The 23,025-nt window shown below is 33.5% G+C and overlaps 4 long non-coding RNA genes across 4 annotated transcripts; all 4 read right to left on the bottom strand.

The window, feature by feature from the left end:
* Positions 1–4,378: 4,378 nt before the first annotated feature.
* Positions 4,379–8,571, bottom strand: LOC139486383 (uncharacterized). Its single transcript, XR_011655569.1, has 4 exons — positions 8,490–8,571; positions 7,267–7,462; positions 5,210–5,486; positions 4,379–4,499 (listed from the first exon to the last, which is right to left on the bottom strand). It is a non-coding gene; the product is annotated as an uncharacterized lncRNA (long non-coding RNA).
* Positions 8,572–9,475: 904 nt separating this feature from the next.
* Positions 9,476–12,789, bottom strand: LOC139486385 (uncharacterized). The gene is made up of 3 exons (XR_011655571.1): positions 12,708–12,789; positions 11,485–11,680; positions 9,476–9,704 (listed from the first exon to the last, which is right to left on the bottom strand). It is a non-coding gene; the product is annotated as an uncharacterized lncRNA (long non-coding RNA).
* Positions 12,790–13,693: 904 nt separating this feature from the next.
* LOC139486386 (uncharacterized) lies at positions 13,694–16,971 on the bottom strand. The gene is made up of 3 exons (XR_011655572.1): positions 16,890–16,971; positions 15,667–15,862; positions 13,694–13,922 (listed from the first exon to the last, which is right to left on the bottom strand). It is a non-coding gene; the product is annotated as an uncharacterized lncRNA (long non-coding RNA).
* An 887-nt stretch (positions 16,972–17,858) lies between these two features.
* On the bottom strand, positions 17,859–23,025 carry LOC139486384 (uncharacterized). The gene is made up of 3 exons (XR_011655570.1): positions 22,733–23,025; positions 19,721–19,916; positions 17,859–17,976 (listed from the first exon to the last, which is right to left on the bottom strand). It is a non-coding gene; the product is annotated as an uncharacterized lncRNA (long non-coding RNA).

Below are 23,025 nucleotides of genomic sequence, written 5' to 3'. Positions count from 1 at the left end.
TATTCAAAATTGGCTATTTCTCTTTGTTCACGCGTATGTCGATATTTCAGTCCTTCGTTACTCCTCTAATATGCGTTGGGGAACATATTGACTATAGACCTTTTGTTCCTCTCTTGATAAGTTTTCGATTTAGGTATAATATATATCTGTAATTAGGGGCTGGAGGGTCATAGCAGTCCGTTCCATTATTCAAAATATCCATTTCATTATTCAAAATTGGCTAACATGTTTAAGCCCGCCACATTATTTATGTATGTGCCTGTCCCAAGTTAGGAGCCTGTAATTTAGTGGTTGTCGTTTGTTTATGTGTTACTTATTTGTTTTTCGTTCATTTTATTTTTTTATAAATAAGGCCGTTTGTTTTCTCGTTGGCCATAAAAGTGCGAGGTTTGGCATGCCACAAAACCAGGTTCAACCCACCATTTTTTCCTTTAAAAATGCCCTGTACCAAGTCAGGAATATGGTCATTGTTATATTATAGTTCGTTTCTGTGTGTATTACATTATAACGTTGTGTCGTTTGTTTTCTCTTATTTTTGAGTGTAAATTCACATTGCGATAAGACGTGTCACGGTACTTGTCTATCCCAAATTCATGTATTTGGTTTTGATGTTATATATATATGTTATATTTGTTATTCTCGTGGGATTTTGTCTATATGTGTTACATTTTAGTGTTATGTCGTTGTTCTCCTCTTATATTTAATGCGTTTCCCTCGGTTTTAGTTTGTTATCCCGATTTTGTTTTTTGTCCATGGATTTATGAGTTTTGAACAGCGGTATACTACTGTTGCCTTTATTGAATTGTTTTACATTGTCTTATCGGGGCCTTTTATCGCTGACTATACGATGACCTGTAGTTGTTGATGTCTCTGTCATGTTTGTCTTTTGTAGATAGTTGTCTCATTGGCAATCATACCACATCTTCTTTTTCATATTTCCTCATTTTAACGCATGTTGTGACCATTTAGGTCCTCCGTAAACCCTCTTATGGTCAAAATATAGCTGTAGTGTCAACAGTCATTTTTTTTAATATTTATTTCACTATTCACCGCTTCAATTTGAATAATGAAACATAAACTATTTCATAATTCATTTTTTAATATTGAATAGGGAAAAGTGAACTATTTCATTATTTATTATTCATTTTTTAATATTGAATAGTGAAAAGTGAACTTTTTCATTATTCATTATTGAATAATGAATAATGAACTATGAATAATGGACTTACTTCAGGGCGGTTAGTTTATAAGCTTGGGAATATATTATATTTGAAATCTGATCAAGTAAGTTGCCATTCCATCCGATTTATTCGATTACTGATAACCTCTGGGTCCTGTTACCCCATCCTTTTGTTATATTTTGATTTTATTATGTACACCTTTACCTATTCATATATTGCGTTTATCATTTCATGTTTTTTTTAATTATTGTAGGAGCAGATTGTAAGGCCAAATTTAAGAATTTAAAGGATACATATCGAAGGAAAAAGAAGGACGAGAAGGATATAAAAAGTGGATCGAAAGGGTCAAATTCTAAGAAGTGGCCTTTTTATGAATTTCTCGCCTTTTTGGACCCAGTTGTTGTCCCTGTAGAGTACGTATAACATGTCTTTCAAGTGTTACAATATGATAATTTATAAGCAAGATAACAAGTATGATGTGTTTATTTATTCTACATTGTTGGCTGTAGGTGAAAGGGGGTAGGTTGAGATCTGACAAAACACGTTTAACCCTACCCCATGTTTCGCCTCCCCTAAGTCAGGAACCTTTTGTTAGTCTTGCATATTTTTTTAACTTTTAGTTCATACCTGTGTTCCGAAGTGAAGATTGGCGTCCATTTTCTTGATCTTGTATACATAAGAATTACGGGGTCTGCACAAGACCTCCTCTGGGTGTGGGATTTTTCGCATTGATGGTCTTAAAATTGTTTTCGTTTTGAACGGGTTATGGTCTCTTTGACATATTTCCCGTTTCCATTCTTATTGAATTGAACATTTTTAAAACTTCATCGTTAAAACTGATTCCAAAAATTCAAAATATTGTTGCACTATCACATGAATTAGTATTAAATACTTAACTTTTGAAAAAAAATCACTTTATAAGTCTTAAATGAAATGTCATCTAAACCCTATGAAGTATTAAATATCCCGGTTCCCGGTACTACGTTCCCGGTATAAGCTATTAGCCATACTCTCTTATATTGGTATATGTGTAACATACTGAATATTGCAATCGGGAACCAGTTTAGGTATAATGGATCCCAAGAGAAAATTAACGTGATCTCTGCTCATACATCATTGCAATGTTGGAAATATTTATGTACTTCGGAACTGTTCCTCACTCTCTTTTTTCTTTTTTTTTCTTTTTTGTTTTCGTGTTGGTGGGGTGGGTTTGGTGGGGTCGGGGGGGGGGGGGGGGGTATTCTTGTCTTGTGTCTTTGACTCTCTGTTATGACAAACTTAGATTTGAAAAGTTTCATATGTGATAAAATTGTGTTTATAAACATGATAAATGCCAATGTTGGGAACATGCAAAAAATGCTAAATTTACATGTGTTTGTAAATTAGATACATTTAATTTTAATTGTATGCTACTTAATTTTCAACTGCACAACACAGTAAAATAAATATAAACAGCAAAATAATCACTAAGCTATTTCAATCACTGTTAATATTATTTGCTGTCCTTTTCTGTATTCTTCCCTTTCATCATCATTATTATTTTATACTTTAATTTTACATTCTAAATTTAGAATGCTAGCTAATCAGATTTTTCATATAATTATATAAATCCTATTTATCTACATGATAATATATCTGAAAATACTAAGCAGTTTGTGTGTCCTCATTATATTTTAACTTATGCAAACACTTCCACAAACATATATTGTACCTTGTCCAGACTGTTCACAAAAGGAAATGAAGTATAATTTTAACTTTTCATTGAAGAGTTTCTTTTTGCTATATCTTATTACCACAAAGAAAATTTTAAACAACAAAGTACAACTAACTAAAACTCATGACACTGAAAACATGGTCTTCATTCTAAGTAAATGGTATGGTTCAAATATTTCTTAAATATTAATTCAATACCAATACTTTATATATATTGGAATTATCCCAGGTTTTTGAATTATATGCCAAAAACTGCATTTTACCACCATGTTCTAATTTTAGCTATGGTCGCCATCTTGGTTTGTTGGCCGAGTTACCAGACACATTTTTTAAACTAGATACCCCAATGATGATTATGGCCAAGTTTGGTTAAATTTGACCCAGTAGTTTCAGAGGAGAAGATTTTTCTAAAAGATTACTAAGATTTACGAAAAATGGTTTAAAATTGACTATAAAGGACAATAACTCCTAAAGTGGTCAACTGACCATTTTGATCATGTTGACTTATTTGTAGATCTTACTTTGCTGAACATTATTGCTTTTTACAGTTTATCTCTATCTATAATAATATTCAAGATAATAACCAAAAACAGCAAAATTTCCTTAAAATTACCATTTCAGGGGCAGCAACCCAACAACGAAATGTCCGATTCAACTGAAAATTTCAGGGCAGATAGATCTTGACCTGTTGAACAATATAACCCCATGTCAGATTTGCTCTAAATGCTTTGGTTTTTGAGTTATAAGCCAAAAACTGCATTTTACCCCTATGTTCTATTTTTAGCCATGGCGGCCATCTTGGTTGGTTGGCCGGGTCACCGGACACATTTTTTAAACTAGATACCCCAATGATGATTGTGGCCAAGTTTGGTTAAATTTGGCCCAGTAGTTTCAGAGGAGTAGATTTTTGTAAAAGTTAACGCAGGACGACGGACGCCGACAACGACGGACAACGACGGACGCCGGACGCCAAGTGATGAGAAAAGCAAACTTGGCCCTTTGGGCCAGGTGAGCTAAAAAATGTCAGGTCTGAAGGAAATAATGCCGGCACGATTAGTTTCAGAGAAAGATAAAATGCTAAAAAGGTTTGCATTAGATATGGCGGCACGTTGTCAGGCAGAGTACAATGCTGCCTTTGATAAATTCAATATGGACTCTGTACGGGTAAAAGTTCACCTATCATATGTATGTCATGCTATAGTTTCTTGCTATCAGGGTGATCATAACGGGTGTACAAAATATTCCCTTGTTTGTTCAAATAGGAACAGTTTGAAGACATGGACTGAAAAATCAGCTTATCTGAAAAATACCTTTAAATTAAATAAATCAGAGAACACAGCAGCATTGTTACGTGAATGCGTAAAATATCGCCTTGGACCTACCATGCTAAACCGTACATGCAAAAACACTAACACACAAAAAGCTGAAGCAACTAACCGTGCAAAACGTGCAACTGTACCTAGCAATGTGACATTTACCAGAAACTATAAAGGAAGGGTACATACAGCTATACACAATGTAAATAATGGCCCTGGAGAATCCATCGTTAAACTCTGTAAAGCGGCTGGGGTTCTCATCGAACCAGGAAGTCGTGCTGCCCGAGGTCTGAAAAATATTCAACAACACAATGAAAAACATAAATTATATAAGCAGTCAAAGCAGTACACAGATCAGAGATGCTCAAAAAAGCATGAACTATATAAAATTTATGATGAGTATCAAGAGGAAAAAGACTATGAGAAAAACAAACTTTTACCGACAAAACGGCTGGCCGCAAAACAGCCTCAAGAGTATTCGTTTGCCAAAAAACTCCGATCAAGACATGTTAAAAATAAATAAATTACCTGCATCAGATAAGACAACACGGTAAATGATTATTTGTACACTGTTTTGTCTGTCTACAGAAAATTCTCTCTATGTTTATACTGTGCGACTCTAAAATCAGGTGCTCCGGTTTAATACATTTGGGGTTATGGCAAAGGTGTGAAATATCTAAAAGATCACCATTTGGAGAGAAACGGGGAAGATTTTCTTTAAATATTCTTTTATCTAGCATATAAGATAATCTGTGAGCTCTTTCAAGAGTTCTAGTGCCATCAGGCCAATTCATAACTTTTTTCCCATAGACCCCATGCTCCAAAGCTCCAACCCACACTGTTCAGTCATAATTTCCATAATTTTTTTCACTTTTCTTAGACAAAGCTAAAGCCAATGCATTCCAAAATGATTCCATGTTGTTTCTGTAAAATGAAAACCCAAAAGGGGTCCGAAATTGGGATCCCATGGAGGCTCAGGGGTGAATTCCCATTATTTACCTTATATAGAGGTTGCACTTGTGTAAAACCAGCAATGCAGTTTTCCATAGGAACTGCCTAAATTGCATATGCAGTCACTCTTCATTCAGGAAGTTTTGAGGAGAATGTTATATTTCCCTGGAAAGGAGACATGCACTACTTTTTTTTGCACTAATAAAAACATATAGCTGTGCGGCATATTTTTTAAGTTTTACTGCCCTCCATTTATAAACATTGCAGGTTCGCACTGAATTTTTCCATTAAATTTGACTCAACACCCAAATGTCTTCCAGTCCTCCTGAAAAATAAGTTAAATAAATAGACATTTTTATTTATATCCATTTAATTCTCCAATCAAGTCTTATTTAAAAAAGAATTACTTTGCATCCATGGCAACAACTATGTAAACAGTAGCAGTATTTAATGCACATTCAATTTCTCCCCAAAAGAGGCGTGACTTGCAAATCACACGTGATTTACAAAGCGTGTGATTTGCAAAGTGCAACCTATACTGTACTTTCAAACCCCTTTTAGTATCAAAATATTCTTATATTCTTGTTGCTATTTATGTAAGTAATAGAAAATAATAAGTTACAATGGTAGTTTTTTCATTATTGTATTTTTATAGTACTTCTAGTAACTATACCCTGTTTGCGGCAAGATGTCTTTTTTTCCTGTTCACTATTTTTTTTTTTTATTCAAATTATTATTTTTTTTGTCTACTTAACAAACTCATTATATATTTGTGTTTTTCTTGTGCCTTTGTGTAATAGCTATTTGAATCATGGTTAGTTTTACTACAATCTGTTTATTTTGTAGAATTTTTGTCTTCTTTATGTACTATACCATAAAATGCATAAAAAGTTGTCATACAAGCTTCAAAAAACTATCCCTATAACAAAAACATACACCTTATCTTTACTTTCTGCTTATGTTATAGCACACAAGCCTGTCAGCACTGATAAAAAAATTAAATGAAGAGAGGTCAAATTATATGAACTTGTCAAATTACAAAATAATGAGATTAGCCATCATGATGATTTTTATATGATTTATATAAAAAATCTTACATCTGGGGTCACCTTCAGTTCCATCAGATATAAACAAAAAACTTAGTCATTCATGATTGTTTAGTTGTAAGGTCCTATATTTGATGTTTAAATATTAAAATACTGGAATAAAGTGCATTTCAAACAATTCTTACAATAACAATGGGTCTAATCCCATGGCGTCTAAGGAAATACACATTTCAGAAAGGAAACAAGCCATATAATAAGGGGAAAAAATACAGAAATAAGACTTTACCTGCTGAAAAAGGCAAATATGTGAGACTACCAAAAGACTTGTATGACTTAGTGACTAAATCTGTTCATAAAAAGAATGTTCAACTAATTCCTGCCTCTACAAAGTCAGCTCGTTTTCTAAGGCCGAAGCCTACGACAAAAACAGAAGTTGAAAAATGTGCCGAAAATGAAACAAAAACAGGGTAAGAATACTTTTTTTGTTATTAAGCTTTCAAAAATAATTAAACTTGCTTAAAAAAGCCATTTATAAACAACTATGAAGAAAAAGGCATGTGTCTTATATGCCAATTCTTTAAATGTGACATCTGAAGAAAATGCAAGCTAGGATTATACTTATTTTAAAATTTCTAGTCCTATATATATTTTCAAGAGCTAAATAGTGCATGGTTTTTATATATAATATATATAAAAACACAGGCAAAGAAAAAAATATGCACTTTTGAGAGTACATTTGATCAAAAAGCTTATTTAAAGAAAACACTATTGTAAGGGAGGTAATTCAAAATAGAATTATTTTCACATTTTCCAAACTTAGTTTAACAAATAAAAAACTAATTCACTTCAATTTTGGCAACATTTTTCAACTTCAGATCAGAGAAAAATAGTTTTCGACTCCTTCGGATCAATGAACTTGAACAGATGTGGAATGAGGTTTTCATAGAACACAGACAAATATCCCCTATGTGTACAGGGTTCATATCATGGGATTTAAGTGCAGAGCAGCAAAGAGGGGCTGCCTGGAGGGAAAAGGCAAGCTGCAATGAGTGTTCTTACCATTCAAAAATGTTCAACCTTTACAATGAGGTGATCGCTAAGAAACGTGGTTGTCGAACAGCAGCTATTAATCTATCCATACAAGTCGCACTTAATCACATAGCTATCAGCACAACTGGTCTACAGAAATTATTTCTTGGTTCTAATATACCAGCTCCTTCCACTTCAAGTATGCAACACAGTGCTAATGTTGTTTCTGAAATTATAGAAGAGTACAATCAAAAGGATTTGGTTCAGAAAAGAAAATTAATTAAGGAAATAAACATATTAAGAGGTGATAATCCTAATATTATTAACATTCAGGCCGACGGAATGTATAATAACCCTATTTATTCCGGAATGGGTAAAACACCATTTCAACCAGCTACCCAATGTACATATAACATGTTAGAAAATAATACTTATAAGCACAGTATTGTAAGCACAAGACAAGTGTCTAAGCTTTGCTCAAATAAGAGTGAACATAAAACAAAAACAAAAGTTAAATCTCACAAAGGTCACTGTTCCGCAAACATTGAAATGCATGACAGCATAGGCAGTGAGGAGCGATGGGCTAAAGACTGCTTGTTAGACCTGAAAAATGATGGTCTGGAAGTTCAAGAAATTACCACTGACCCTGACAGCAGTGCATTTAGAGCTGCAGAGTCTCTTTTTAAAGCTGTTACAACCAATACTCAGCCAATTCATTTTCTAGATACAAGACATGTGTCCGCAAATCATAGAAATTTTATTAAAAAAATGTCAGGTCTGAAGGAAATAATGCCGGCACGATTAGTTTCAGAGAAAGATAAAATGCTAAAAAGGTTTGCATTAGATATGGCGGCACGTTGTCAGGCAGAGTACAATGCTGCCTTTGATAAATTCAATATGGACTCTGTACGGGTAAAAGTTCACCTAACATATGTATGTCATGCTATAGTTTCTTGCTATCAGGGTGATCATAACGGGTGTACAAAATATTCCCTTGTTTGTTCAAATAGGAACAGTTTGAAGACATGGACTGAAAAATCAGCTTATCTGAAAAATACCTTTAAATTAAATAAATCAGAGAACACAGCAGCATTGTTACGTGAATGCGTAAAATATCACCTTGGACCTACCATGCTAAACCGTACATGCAAAAACACTAACACACAAAAAGCTGAAGCAACTAACCGTGCAATACGTGCAACTGTACCTAGCAATGTAACATTTACCAGAAACTATAAAGGAAGGGTACATACAGCTATACACAATGTAAATAATGGCCCTGGAGAATCCATCGTTAAACTCTGTAAAGCGGCTGGGGTTCTCATCGAACCAGGAAGTCGTGCTGCCCGAGGTCTGAAAAATATTCAACAACACAATGAAAAACATAAATTATATAAGCAGTCAAAGCAGTACGCAGATCAGAGATGCTCAAAAAAGCATGAACTATATAAAATTTATGATGAGTATCAAGAGGAAAAAGACTATGAGAAAAACAAACTTTTACCGACAAAACGGCTGGCCGCAAAACAGCCTCAAGAGTATTCGTTTGCCAAAAAACTCCGATCAAGACATGTTAAAAATAAATAAATTACCTGCATCAGATAAGACAACACGGTAAATGATTATTTGTACACTGTTTTGTCTGTCTACAGAAAATTCTCTCTATGTTTATACTGTGCGACTCTAAAATCAGGTGCTCCGGTTTAATACATTTGGGGTTATGGCAAAGGTGTGAAATATCTAAAAGATCACCATTTGGAGAGAAACGGGGAAGATTTTCTTTTAATATTCTTTTATCTAGCATATAAGATAATCTGTGAGCTCTTTCAAGAGTTCTAGTGCCATCAGGCCAATTCATAACTTTTTTCCCATAGACCCCATGCTCCAAAGCTCCAACCCACACTGTTCAGTCATAATTTCCATAATTTTTTTCACTTTTCTTAGACAAAGCTAAAGCCAATGCATTCCAAAATGATTCCATGTTGTTTCTGTAAAATGAAAACCCAAAAGGGGTCCGAAATTGGGATCCCATGGAGGCTCAGGGGTGAATTCCCATTATTTACCTTATATAGAGGTTGCACTTGTGTAAAACCAGCAATGCCAGCTGAAGGACACCTACGGGTGCGGGAATTCTCGCTACATTGAAGACCCATTGGTTGCCTTCGGCTGTTGTTTGCTCTATGGTTGGGTGGTTGTCGCTTTGACATATTCACCATTTCCTTTCTCAATTTTATTCCATAGGAACTGCCTAAATTGCATATGCAGTCACTCTTCATTCAGGAAGTTTTGAGGAGAATGTTATATTTCCCTGGAAAGGAGACATGCACTACTTTTTTTTGCACTAATAAAAACATATAGCTGTGCGGCATATTTTTTAAGTTTTACTGCCCTCCATTTATAAACATTGCAGGTTCGCACTGAATTTTTCCATTAAATTTGACTCAACACCCAAATGTCTTCCAGTCCTCCTGAAAAATAAGTTAAATAAATAGACATTTTTATTTATATCCATTTAATTCTCCAATCAAGTCTTATTTAAAAAAGAATTACTTTGCATCCATGGCAACAACTATGTAAACAGTAGCAGTATTTAATGCACATTCAATTTCTCCCCAAAAGAGGCGTGACTTGCAAATCACACGTGATTTACAAAGCGTGTGATTTGCAAAGTGCAACCTATACTGTACTTTCAAACCCCTTTTAGTATCAAAATATTCTTATATTCTTGTTGTTATTTATGTAAGTAATAGAAAATAATAAGTTACAATGGTAGTTTTTTCATTATTGTATTTTTATAGTACTTCTAGTAACTATACCCTGTTTGCGGCAAGATGTCTTTTTTTCCTGTTCACTATTTTTTTTTTTTATTCAAATTATTATTTTTTTTGTCTACTTAACAAACTCATTATATATTTGTGTTTTTCTTGTGCCTTTGTGTAATAGCTATTTGAATCATGGTTAGTTTTACTACAATCTGTTTATTTTGTAGAATTTTTGTCTTCTTTATGTACTATACCATAAAATGCATAAAAAGTTGTCATACAAGCTTCAAAAAACTATCCCTATAACAAAAACATACACCTTATCTTTACTTTCTGCTTATGTTATAGCACACAAGCCTGTCAGCACTGATAAAAAAATTAAATGAAGAGAGGTCAAATTATATGAACTTGTCAAATTACAAAATAATGAGATTAGCCATCATGATGATTTTTATATGATTTATATAAAAAATCTTACATCTGGGGTCACCTTCAGTTCCATCAGATATAAACAAAAAACTTAGTCATTCATGATTGTTTAGTTGTAAGGTCCTATATTTGATGTTTAAATATTAAAATACTGGAATAAAGTGCATTTCAAACAATTCTTACAATAACAATGGGTCTAATCCCATGGCGTCTAAGGAAATACACATTTCAGAAAGGAAACAAGCCATATAATAAGGGGAAAAAATACAGAAATAAGACTTTACCTGCTGAAAAAGGCAAATATGTGAGACTACCAAAAGACTTGTATGACTTAGTGACTAAATCTGTTCATAAAAAGAATGTTCAACTAATTCCTGCCTCTACAAAGTCAGCTCGTTTTCTAAGGCCGAAGCCTACGACAAAAACAGAAGTTGAAAAATGTGCCGAAAATGAAACAAAAACAGGGTAAGAATACTTTTTTTGTTATTAAGCTTTCAAAAATAATTAAACTTGCTTAAAAAAGCCATTTATAAACAACTATGAAGAAAAAGGCATGTGTCTTATATGCCAATTCTTTAAATGTGACATCTGAAGAAAATGCAAGCTAGGATTATACTTATTTTAAAATTTCTAGTCCTATATATATTTTCAAGAGCTAAATAGTGCATGGTTTTTATATATAATATATATAAAAACACAGGCAAAGAAAAAAATATGCACTTTTGAGAGTACATTTGATCAAAAAGCTTATTTAAAGAAAACACTATTGTAAGGGAGGTAATTCAAAATAGAATTATTTTCACATTTTCCAAACTTAGTTGAACAAATAAAAAACTAATTCACTTCAATTTTGGCAACATTTTTCAACTTCAGATCAGAGAAAAATAGTTTTCGACTCCTTCGGATCAATGAACTTGAACAGATGTGGAATGAGGTTTTCATAGAACACAGACAAATATCCCCTATGTGTACAGGGTTCATATCATGGGATTTAAGTGCAGAGCAGCAAAGAGGGGCTGCCTGGAGGGAAAAGGCAAGCTGCAATGAGTGTTCTTACCATTCAAAAATGTTCAACCTTTACAATGAGGTGATCGCTAAGAAACGTGGTTGTCGAACAGCAGCTATTAATCTATCCATACAAGTCGCACTTAATCACATAGCTATCAGCACAACTGGTCTACAGAAATTATTTCTTGGTTCTAATATACCAGCTCCTTCCACTTCAAGTATGCAACACAGTGCTAATGTTGTTTCTGAAATTATAGAAGAGTACAATCAAAAGGATTTGGTTCAGAAAAGAAAATTAATTAAGGAAATAAACATATTAAGAGGTGATAATCCTAATATTATTAACATTCAGGCCGACGGAATGTATAATAACCCTATTTATTCCGGAATGGGTAAAACACCATTTCAACCAGCTACCCAATGTACATATAACATGTTAGAAAATAATACTTATAAGCACAGTATTGTAAGCACAAGACAAGTGTCTAAGCTTTGCTCAAATAAGAGTGAACATAAAACAAAAACAAAAGTTAAATCTCACAAAGGTCACTGTTCCGCAAACTTTGAAATGCATGACAGCATAGGCAGTGAGGAGCGATGGGCTAAAGACTGCTTGTTAGACCTGAAAAATGATGGTCTGGAAGTTCAAGAAATTACCACTGACCCTGACAGCAGTGCATTTAGAGCTGCAGAGTCTCTTTTTAAAGCTGTTACAACCAATACTCAGCCAATTCATTTTCTAGATACAAGACATGTGTCCGCAAATCATAGAAATTTTATTAAAAAAATGTCAGGTCTGAAGGAAATAATGCCGGCACGATTAGTTTCAGAGAAAGATAAAATGCTAAAAAGGTTTGCATTAGATATGGCGGCACGTTGTCAGGCAGAGTACAATGCTGCCTTTGATAAATTCAATATGGACTCTGTACGGGTAAAAGTTCACCTATCATATGTATGTCATGCTATAGTTTCTTGCTATCAGGGTGATCATAACGGGTGTACAAAATATTCCCTTGTTTGTTCAAATAGGAACAGTTTGAAGACATGGACTGAAAAATCAGCTTATCTGAAAAATACCTTTAAATTAAATAAATCAGCGAACACAGCAGCATTGTTACGTGAATGCGTAAAATATCACCTTGGACCTACCATGCTAAACCGTACATGCAAAAACACTAACACACAAAAAGCTGAAGCAACTAACCGTGCAATACGTGCAACTGTACCTAGCAATGTAACATTTACCAGAAACTATAAAGGAAGGGTACATACAGCTATACACAATGTAAATAATGGCCCTGGAGAATCCATCGTTAAACTCTGTAAAGCGGCTGGGGTTCTCATCGAACCAGGAAGTCGTGCTGCCCGAGGTCTGAAAAATATTCAACAACACAATGAAAAACATAAATTATATAAGCAGTCAAAGCAGTACGCAGATCAGAGATGCTCAAAAAAGCATGAACTATATAAAATTTATGATGAGTATCAAGAGGAAAAAGACTATGAGAAAAACAAACTTTTACCGACAAAACGGCTGGCCGCAAAACAGCCTCAAGAGTATTCGTTTGCCAAAAAACTCCGATCAAGACATGTTAAAAATAAATAAATTACCTGCATCAGATAAGACAACACGGTAAATGATTATTTGTACACTGTTTTGTCTGTCTACAGAAAATTCTCTCTATGTTTATACTGTGCGACTCTAAAATCAGGTGCTCCGGTTTAATACATTTGGGGTTATGGCAAAGGTGTGAAATATCTAAAAGATCACCATTTGGAGAGAAACGGGGAAGATTTTCTTTTAATATTCTTTTATCTAGCATATAAGATAATCTGTGAGCTCTTTCAAGAGTTCTAGTGCCATCAGGCCAATTCATAACTTTTTTCCCATAGACCCCATGCTCCAAAGCTCCAACCCACACTGTTCAGTCATAATTTCCATAATTTTTTTCACTTTTCTTAGACAAAGCTAAAGCCAATGCATTCCAAAATGATTCCATGTTGTTTCTGTAAAATGAAAACCCAAAAGGGGTCCGAAATTGGGATCCCATGGAGGCTCAGGGGTGAATTCCCATTATTTACCTTATATAGAGGTTGCACTTGTGTAAAACCAGCAATGCCAGCTGAAGGACACCTACGGATGCGGGAATTCTCGCTACATTGAAGACCCATTGGTTGCCTTCGGCTGTTGTTTGCTCTATGGTCGGGTGGTTGTCGCTTTGACATATTCACCATTTCCTTTCTCAATTTTATTCCATAGGAACTGCCTAAATTGCATATGCAGTCACTCTTCATTCAGGAAGTTTTGAGGAGAATGTTATATTTCCCTGGAAAGGAGACATGCACTACTTTTTTTTGCACTAATAAAAACATATAGCTGTGCGGCATATTTTTTAAGTTTTACTGCCCTCCATTTATAAACATTGCAGGTTCGCACTGAATTTTTCCATTAAATTTGACTCAACACCCAAATGTCTTCCAGTCCTCCTGAAAAATAAGTTAAATAAATAGACATTTTTATTTATATCCATTTAATTCTCCAATCAAAGTCTTATTTAAAAAAGAATTACTTTGCATCCATGGCAACAACTATGTAAACAGTAGCAGTATTTAATGCACATTCAATTTCTCCCCAAAAGAGGCGTGACTTGCAAATCACACGTGATTTACAAAGCGTGTGATTTGCAAAGTGCAACCTATACTGTACTTTCAAACCCCTTTTAGTATCAAAATATTCTTATATTCTTGTTGTTATTTATGTAAGTAATAGAAAATAATAAGTTACAATGGTAGTTTTTTCATTATTGTATTTTTATAGTACTTCCAGTAACTATACCCTGTTTGCGGCAAGATGTCTTTTTTTCCTGTTCACTATTTTTTTTTTTTATTCAAATTATTATTTTTTTTGTCTACTTAACAAACTCATTATATATTTGTGTTTTTCTTGTGCCTTTGTGTAATAGCTATTTGAATCATGGTTAGTTTTACTACAATCTGTTTATTTTGTAGAATTTTTGTCTTCTTTATGTACTATACCATAAAATGCATAAAAAGTTGTCATACAAGCTTCAAAAAACTATCCCTATAACAAAAACATACACCTTATCTTTACTTTCTGTTTATGTTATAGCACACAAGCCTGTCAGCACTGATAAAAAAATTAAATGAAGAGAGGTCAAATTATATGAACTTGTCAAATTACAAAATAATGAGATTAGCCATCATGATGATTTTTATATGATTTATATAAAAAATCTTACATCTGGGGTCACCTTCAGTTCCATCAGATATAAACAAAAAACTTAGTCATTCATGATTGTTTAGTTGTAAGGTCCTATATTTGATGTTTAAATATTAAAATACTGGAATAAAGTGCATTTCAAACAATTCTTACAATAACAATGGGTCTAATCCCATGGCGTCTAAGGAAATACACATTTCAGAAAGGAAACAAGCCATATAATAAGGGGAAAAAATACAGAAATAAGACTTTACCTGCTGAAAAAGGCAAATTTGTGAGACTACCAAAAGACTTGTATGACTTAGTGACTAAATCTGTTCATAAAAAGAATGTTCAACTAATTCCTGCCTCTACAAAGTCAGCTCGTTTTCTAAGGCCGAAACCTACGACAAAAACAGAAGTTGAAAAATGTGCCGAAAATGAAACAAAAACAGGGTAAGAATACTTTTTTTGTTATTAAGCTTTCAAAAATAATTAAACTTGCTTAAAAAAGCCATTTATAAACATCTATGAAGAAAAAGGCATGTGTCTTATATGCCAATTCTTTAAATGTGACATCTGAAGAAAATGCAAGCTAGGATTATACTTATTTTAAAATTTCTAGTCCTATATATAATATATATAAAAACACAGGCAAAAAAAAAAATATGCACTTTTGAGAGTACATTTGATCAAAAAGCTTATTTAAAGAAAACACTATTGTAAGGGAGGTAATTCAAAATAGAATTATTTTCACATTTTCCAAACTTAGTTTAACAAATAAAAAACTAATTCACTTCAATTTTGGCAACATTTTTCAACTTCAGATCAGAGAAAAATAGTTTTCGACTCCTTCGGATCAATGAACTTGAACAGATGTGGAATGAGGTTTTCATAGAACACAGACAAATATCCCCTATGTGTACAGGGTTCATATCATGGGATTTAAGTGCAGAGCAGCAAAGAGGGGCTGCCTGGAGGGAAAAGGCAAGCTGCAATGAGTGTTCTTACCATTCAAAAATGTTCAACCTTTACAATGAGGTGATCGCTAAGAAACGTGGTTGTCGAACAGCAGCTATTAATCTATCCATACAAGTCGCACTTAATCACATAGCTATCAGCACAACTGGTCTACAGAAATTATTTCTTGGTTCTAATATACCAGCTCCTTCCACTTCAAGTATGCAACACAGTGCTAATGTTGTTTCTGAAATTATAGAAGAGTACAATCAAAAGGATTTGGTTCAGAAAAGAAAATTAATTAAGGAAATAAACATATTAAGAGGTGATAATCCTAATATTATTAACATTCAGGCCGACGGAATGTATAATAACCCTATTTATTCCGGAATGGGTAAAACACCATTTCAACCAGCTACCCAATGTACATATAACATGTTAGAAAATAATACTTATAAGCACAGTATTGTAAGCACAAGAAAAGTGTCTAAGCTTTGCTCAAATAAGAGTGAACATAAAACAAAAACAAAAGTTAAATCTCACAAAGGTCACTGTTCCGCAAACATTGAAATGCATGACAGCATAGGCAGTGAGGAGCGATGGGCTAAAGACTGCTTGTTAGACCTGAAAAATGATGGTCTGGAAGTTCAAGAAATTACCACTGACCCTGACAGCAGTGCATTTAGAGCTGCAGAGTCTCTTTTTAAAGCTGTTACAACCAATACTCAGCCAATTCATTTTCTAGATACAAGACATGTGTCTGCAAATCATAGAAATTTTATTAAAAAAATGTCAGGTCTGAAGGAAATAATGCCGGCACGATTAGTTTCAGAGAAAGATAAAATGCTAAAAAGGTTTGCATTAGATATGGCGGCACGTTGTCAGGCAGAGTACAATGCTGCCTTTGATAAATTCAATATGGACTCTGTACGGGTAAAAGTTCACCTATCATATGTATGTCATGCTATAGTTTCTTGCTATCAGGGTGATCATAACGGGTGTACAAAATATTCCCTTGTTTGTTCAAATAGGAACAGTTTGAAGACATGGACTGAAAAATCAGCTTATCTGAAAAATACCTTTAAATTAAATAAATCAGAGAACACAGCAGCATTGTTACGTGAATGCGTAAAATATCGCCTTGGACCTACCATGCTAAACCGTACATGCAAAAACACTAACACACAAAAAGCTGAAGCAACTAACCGTGCAATACGTGCAACTGTACCTAGCAATGTAACATTTACCAGAAACTATAAAGGAAGGGTACATACAGCTATACACAATGTAAATAATGGCCCTGGAGAATCCATCGTTAAACTCTGTAAAGCGGCTGGGGTTCTCATCGAACCAGGAAGTCGTGCTGCCCGAGGTCTGAAAAATATTCAACAACACAATGAAAAACATAAATTATATAAGCAGTCAAAGCAGTACGCAGATCAGAGATGCTCAAAAAAGCATGAACTATATAAAATTTATGATGAGTATCAAGAGGAAAAAGACTATGAGAAAAACAAACTTTTACCGACAAAACGGCTGGCCGCAAAACAGCCTCAAGAGTATTCGTTTGCCAAAAAACTCCGATCAAGACATGTTAAAAATAAATAAATTACCTGCATCAGATAAGACAACACGGTAAATGATTATTTGTACACTGTTTTGTCTGTCTACAGACAATTATCTCTATGTTTATACTGTGCGACTCTAAAATCAGGTGCTCCGGTTTAATACATTTGGGGTTATGGCAAAGGTGTGAAATATCTAAAAGATCACCATTTGGAGAGAAACGGGGAAGATTTTCTTTTAATATTCTTTTATCTAGCATATAAGATAATCTGTGAGCTCTTTCAAGAGTTCTAGTGCCATCAGGCCAATTCATAACTTTTTTCCCATAGACCCCATGCTCCAAAGCTCCAACCCACACTGTTCAGTCATAATTTCCATAATTTTTTTCACTTTTCTTAGACAAAGCTAAAGCCAATGCATTCCAAAATGATTCCATGTTGTTTCTGTAAAATGAAAACCCAAAAGGGATCCGAAATTGGGATCCCATGGAGGCTCAGAGGTGAATTCCCATTATTAACCTTATATAGAGGTTGCACTTGTGTAAAACCAGCAATGCAGTTTTCCATAGGAACTGCCTAAATTGCATATGCAGTCACTCTTCATTCAGGAAGTTTTGAGGAGAATGTTATATTTCCCTGGAAAGGAGACATGCACTACTTTTTTTTGCACTAATAAAAACATATAGCTGTGCAGCATATTTTTTAAGTTTTACTGCCCTCCATTTATAAACATTGCAGGTTCGCACTGAATTTTTCCATTAAATTTGACTCAACACCCAAATGTCTTCCAGTCCTCCTGAAAAATAAGTTAAATAAATAGACATTTTTATTTATATCCATTTAATTCTCCAATCAAAGTCTTATTTAAAAAAGAATTACTTTGCATCCATGGCAACAACTATGTAAACAGTAGCAGTATTTAATGCACATTCAATTTCTCCCCAAAAGAGGCGTGACTTGCAAATCACACGTGATTTACAAAGCGTGTGATTTGCAAAGTGCAACCTATACTGTACTTTCAAACCCCTTTTAGTATCAAAATATTCTTATATTCTTGTTGTTATTTATGTAAGTAATAGAAAATAATAAGTTACAATGGTAGTTTTTTCATTATTGTATTTTTATAGTACTTCCAGTAACTATACCCTGTTTGCGGCAAGATGTCTTTTTTTCCTGTTCACTATTATTTTTTTTTATTCAAATTATTATTTTTTTTGTCTACTTAACAAACTCATTATATATTTGTGTTTTTCTTGTGCCTTTGTGTAATAGCTATTTGAATCATGGTTAGTTTTACTACAATCTGTTTATTTTGTAGAATTTTTGTCTTCTTTATGTACTATACCATAAAATGCATAAAAAGTTGTCATACAAGCTTCAAAAAACTATCCCTATAACAAAAACATACACCTTATCTTTACTTTCTGTTTATGTTATAGCACACAAGCCTGTCAGCACTGATAAAAAAATTAAATGAAGAGAGGTCAAATTATATGAACTTGTCAAATTACAAAATAATGAGATTAGCCATCATGATGATTTTTATATGATTTATATAAAAAATCTTACATCTGGGGTCACCTTCAGTTCCATCAGATATAAACAAAAAACTTAGTCATTCATGATTGTTTAGTTGTAAGGTCCTATATTTGATGTTTAAATATTAAAATACTGGAATAAAGTGCATTTCAAACAATTCTTACAATAACAATGGGTCTAATCCCATGGCGTCTAAGGAAATACACATTTCAGAAAGGAAACAAGCCATATAATAAGGGGAAAAAATACAGAAATAAGACTTTACCTGCTGAAAAAGGCAAATTTGTGAGACTACCAAAAGACTTGTATGACTTAGTGACTAAATCTGTTCATAAAAAGAATGTTCAACTAATTCCTGCCTCTACAAAGTCAGCTCGTTTTCTAAGGCCGAAACCTACGACAAAAACAGAAGTTGAAAAATGTGCCGAAAATGAAACAAAAACAGGGTAAGAATACTTTTTTTGTTATTAAGCTTTCAAAAATAATTAAACTTGCTTAAAAAAGCCATTTATAAACAACTATGAAGAAAAAGGCATGTGTCTTATATGCCAATTCTTTAAATGTGACATCTGAAGAAAATGCAAGCTAGGATTATACTTATTTTAAAATTTCTAGTCCTATATATAATATATATAAAAACACAGGCAAAGAAAAAAATATGCACTTTTGAGAGTACATTTGATCAAAAAGCTTATTTAAAGAAAACACTATTGTAAGGGAGGTAATTCAAAATAGAATTATTTTCACATTTTCCAAACTTAGTTTAACAAATAAAAAACTAATTCACTTCAATTTTGGCAACATTTTTCAACTTCAGATCAGAGAAAAATAGTTTTCGACTCCTTCGGATCAATGAACTTGAACAGATGTGGAATGAGGTTTTCATAGAACACAGACAAATATCCCCTATGTGTACAGGGTTCATATCATGGGATTTAAGTGCAGAGCAGCAAAGAGGGGCTGCCTGGAGGGAAAAGGCAAGCTGCAATGAGTGTTCTTACCATTCAAAAATGTTCAACCTTTACAATGAGGTGATCGCTAAGAAACGTGGTTGTCGAACAGCAGCTATTAATCTATCCATACAAGTCGCACTTAATCACATAGCTATCAGCACAACTGGTCTACAGAAATTATTTCTTGGTTCTAATATACCAGCTCCTTCCACTTCAAGTATGCAACACAGTGCTAATGTTGTTTCTGAAATTATAGAAGAGTACAATCAAAAGGATTTGGTTCAGAAAAGAAAATTAATTAAGGAAATAAACATATTAAGAGGTGATTCCCCGGCGAGAAGAAATTCATGACTTCATGAAATATCATGAATGGTTCGTGAATGTTCATGAATGGTACATGAAAATTCATAAATAATTCATAAATGAAGGTTCATGAATTTAATTCATGAACTGTTCATTAAAAGTATTTTATGAATGTTCATGAAGTATTGATGAATCACTAGCTGCTCATAAAAATTCATGAAATGTTCATTAAAAGTATTTATGAATGTTCATGAAGTTTTGATGAATCACTAGGTGTAACATTTATAACTTACATCACATGTATAAATGAGTATCATAGGTACCGTTATGACCGTTTAGAGTAGAACATTTTACCTAATTATTCATGAAATATCATAAATGTATGGTGTTTTTATTTTTTTATTCCTGCAAAATAAAAAAAATAAAATAAGATGAAATAGAAGTTGTAGCTGTATTTTAAGATAGATATTATATACAAAACTAAAATTTTAAAGGAAAACGTATATTTTAATGAAAGTGAAATACATTTTCAAAACATTCTCAAACACCCATATTAAGGGGAAGTAACTCTTGTGATTTTAAATTTCTACAAGCCGGCAAACCCCGCAAATCAGCTGTTTCCGTAGTCCAACGGTCGACCGATTTTGAGAAGTTCACTGAAATACCATAACAGGGACGAATCAACTTCGGGCCGATATTATATGGGACGAGATTGACACCTTGACTTAAACGCACTTGCAAATATGACGTCATATGATTACGCTGGATAACAAAAATGGAGAATCCAAACGCAGATGTTTTCAGATAAGTATTTGATTTAACATATAATGATTATGAAATACAATTTGTTGAGGCAATATAAAACATTTAGGATTTTAATCTGAGCAAAACATCAGAAAGTTTAGGCAGACAATAAATTAATGAAGAATGATAAATTGATATATTGTTGTCACATTCATAACAGACATATCGTAATCTGACATGTAAATGGTACATGGGTATATATGATAATCTGATATGTAGAAATTAAATTGTGTGAATAATATTCATCGTAAATTAACTTCTTGGTGAATCGTTAATAATAATTTAAGTCGCCAGTTTCATCTTCAAGGGTTAAAGAGGGGGGTAGGGGGTACTAAATTTGAGTTTAACTTAAACTTCCAATGCAATTTAAGATGCATAATGCTGTTTCTATTGAATGTATTGCTTCATACAATCATTACCTCTTGAACAATTGATTCTTTGTGGATATTTTTGTACTTTTAGGGGATTAAATATGAGCTGCCAGCAATGATATGAAACAGATTTTATGCAGACTCCATTTTAATACCTTTATTCAGCAATTATTGTTGGAAATACAGAGACAGCAAGTTTTGAATTACAGAAAGGAAGAGAAGTTTATATATCACACATAATTTTTATATTAGTTAATCAGTTTGTGGATTTACCAGTGATAATTCCAGTGGAATCTACTGGAACAATTCATGAACAAGAAAGGTTCATGAACATTTAAGTGTTCATGAACTTCAATGTTCATAAACAATTTATGAACAAAGTTCATGAACAATTCATGAACAAGAAAGGGTTCATGATCATTGTTGTTCATGAACATTTAAATGCTCATGAACCTTTCTTGTTCATGAATTGTTCATGAACATTAAAGTTCATGAACATTACTGTCGATTTTCAGTTCATGAATTGCTCATCAAATGTTCATGAAGATATGATGAACTGTTCATGAAATCTGTTCATGAACAGTTCATGAAATGTTCATGCATATTCATGAATTATTCATTATCATCTCACAGGGGTAATCCTAATATTATTAACATTCAGGCCGACGGAATGTATAATAACCCTATTTATTCCGGAATGGGTAAAACACCATTTCAACCAGCTACCCAATGTACATATAACATGTTAGAAAATAATACTTATAAGCACAGTATTGTAAGCACAAGACAAGTGTCTAAGCTTTGCTCAAATAAGAGTGAACATAAAACAAAAACAAAAGTTAAATCTCACAAAGGTCACTGTTCCGCAAACATTGAAATGCATGACAGCATAGGCAGTGAGGAGCGATGGGCTAAAGACTGCTTGTTAGACCTGAAAAATGATGGTCTGGAAGTTCAAGAAATTACCACTGACCCTGACAGCAGTGCATTTAGAGCTGCAGAGTCTCTTTTTAAAGCTGTTACAACCAATACTCAGCCAATTCATTTTCTAGATACAAGACATGTGTCCGCAAATCATAGAAATTTTATTAAAAAAATGTCAGGTCTGAAGGAAATAATGCCGGCACGATTAGTTTCAGAGAAAGATAAAATGCTAAAAAGGTTTGCATTAGATATGGCGGCACGTTGTCAGGCAGAGTACAATGCTGCCTTTGATAAATTCAATATGGACTCTGTACGGGTAAAAGTTCACCTATCATATATATGTCATGCTATAGTTTCTTGCTATCAGGGTGATCATAACGGGTGTACAAAATATTCCCTTGTTTGTTCAAATAGGAACAGTTTGAAGACATGGACTGAAAAATCAGCTTATCTGAAAAATACCTTTAAATTAAATAAATCAGAGAACACAGCAGCATTGTTACGTGAATGCGTAAAAAAATCGCCTTGGACCTACCATGCTAAACCGTACATGCAAAAACACTAACACACAAAAAGCTGAAGCAACTAACCGTGCAATACGTGCAACTGTACCTAGCAATGTAACATTTACCAGAAACTATAAAGGAAGGGTACATACAGCTATACACAATGTAAATAATGGCCCTGGAGAATCCATCGTTAAACTCTGTAAAGCGGCTGGGGTTCTCATCGAACCAGGAAGTCGTGCTGCCCGAGGTCTGAAAAATATTCAACAACACAATGAAAAACATAAATTATATAAGCAGTCAAAGCAGTACACAGATCAGAGATGCTCAAAAAAGCATGAACTATATAAAATTTATGATGAGTATCAAGAGGAAAAAGACTATGAGAAAAACAAACTTTTACCGACAAAACGGCTGGCCGCAAAACAGCCTCAAGAGTATTCGT

The sequence above is a fragment of the Mytilus edulis genome, chromosome 8 (assembly GCF_963676685.1).
Source record: "Mytilus edulis chromosome 8, xbMytEdul2.2, whole genome shotgun sequence".
Taxonomy (NCBI): domain Eukaryota; kingdom Metazoa; phylum Mollusca; class Bivalvia; order Mytilida; family Mytilidae; genus Mytilus; species Mytilus edulis.
This window is presented reverse-complemented; position numbering and strand designations above follow the sequence as displayed.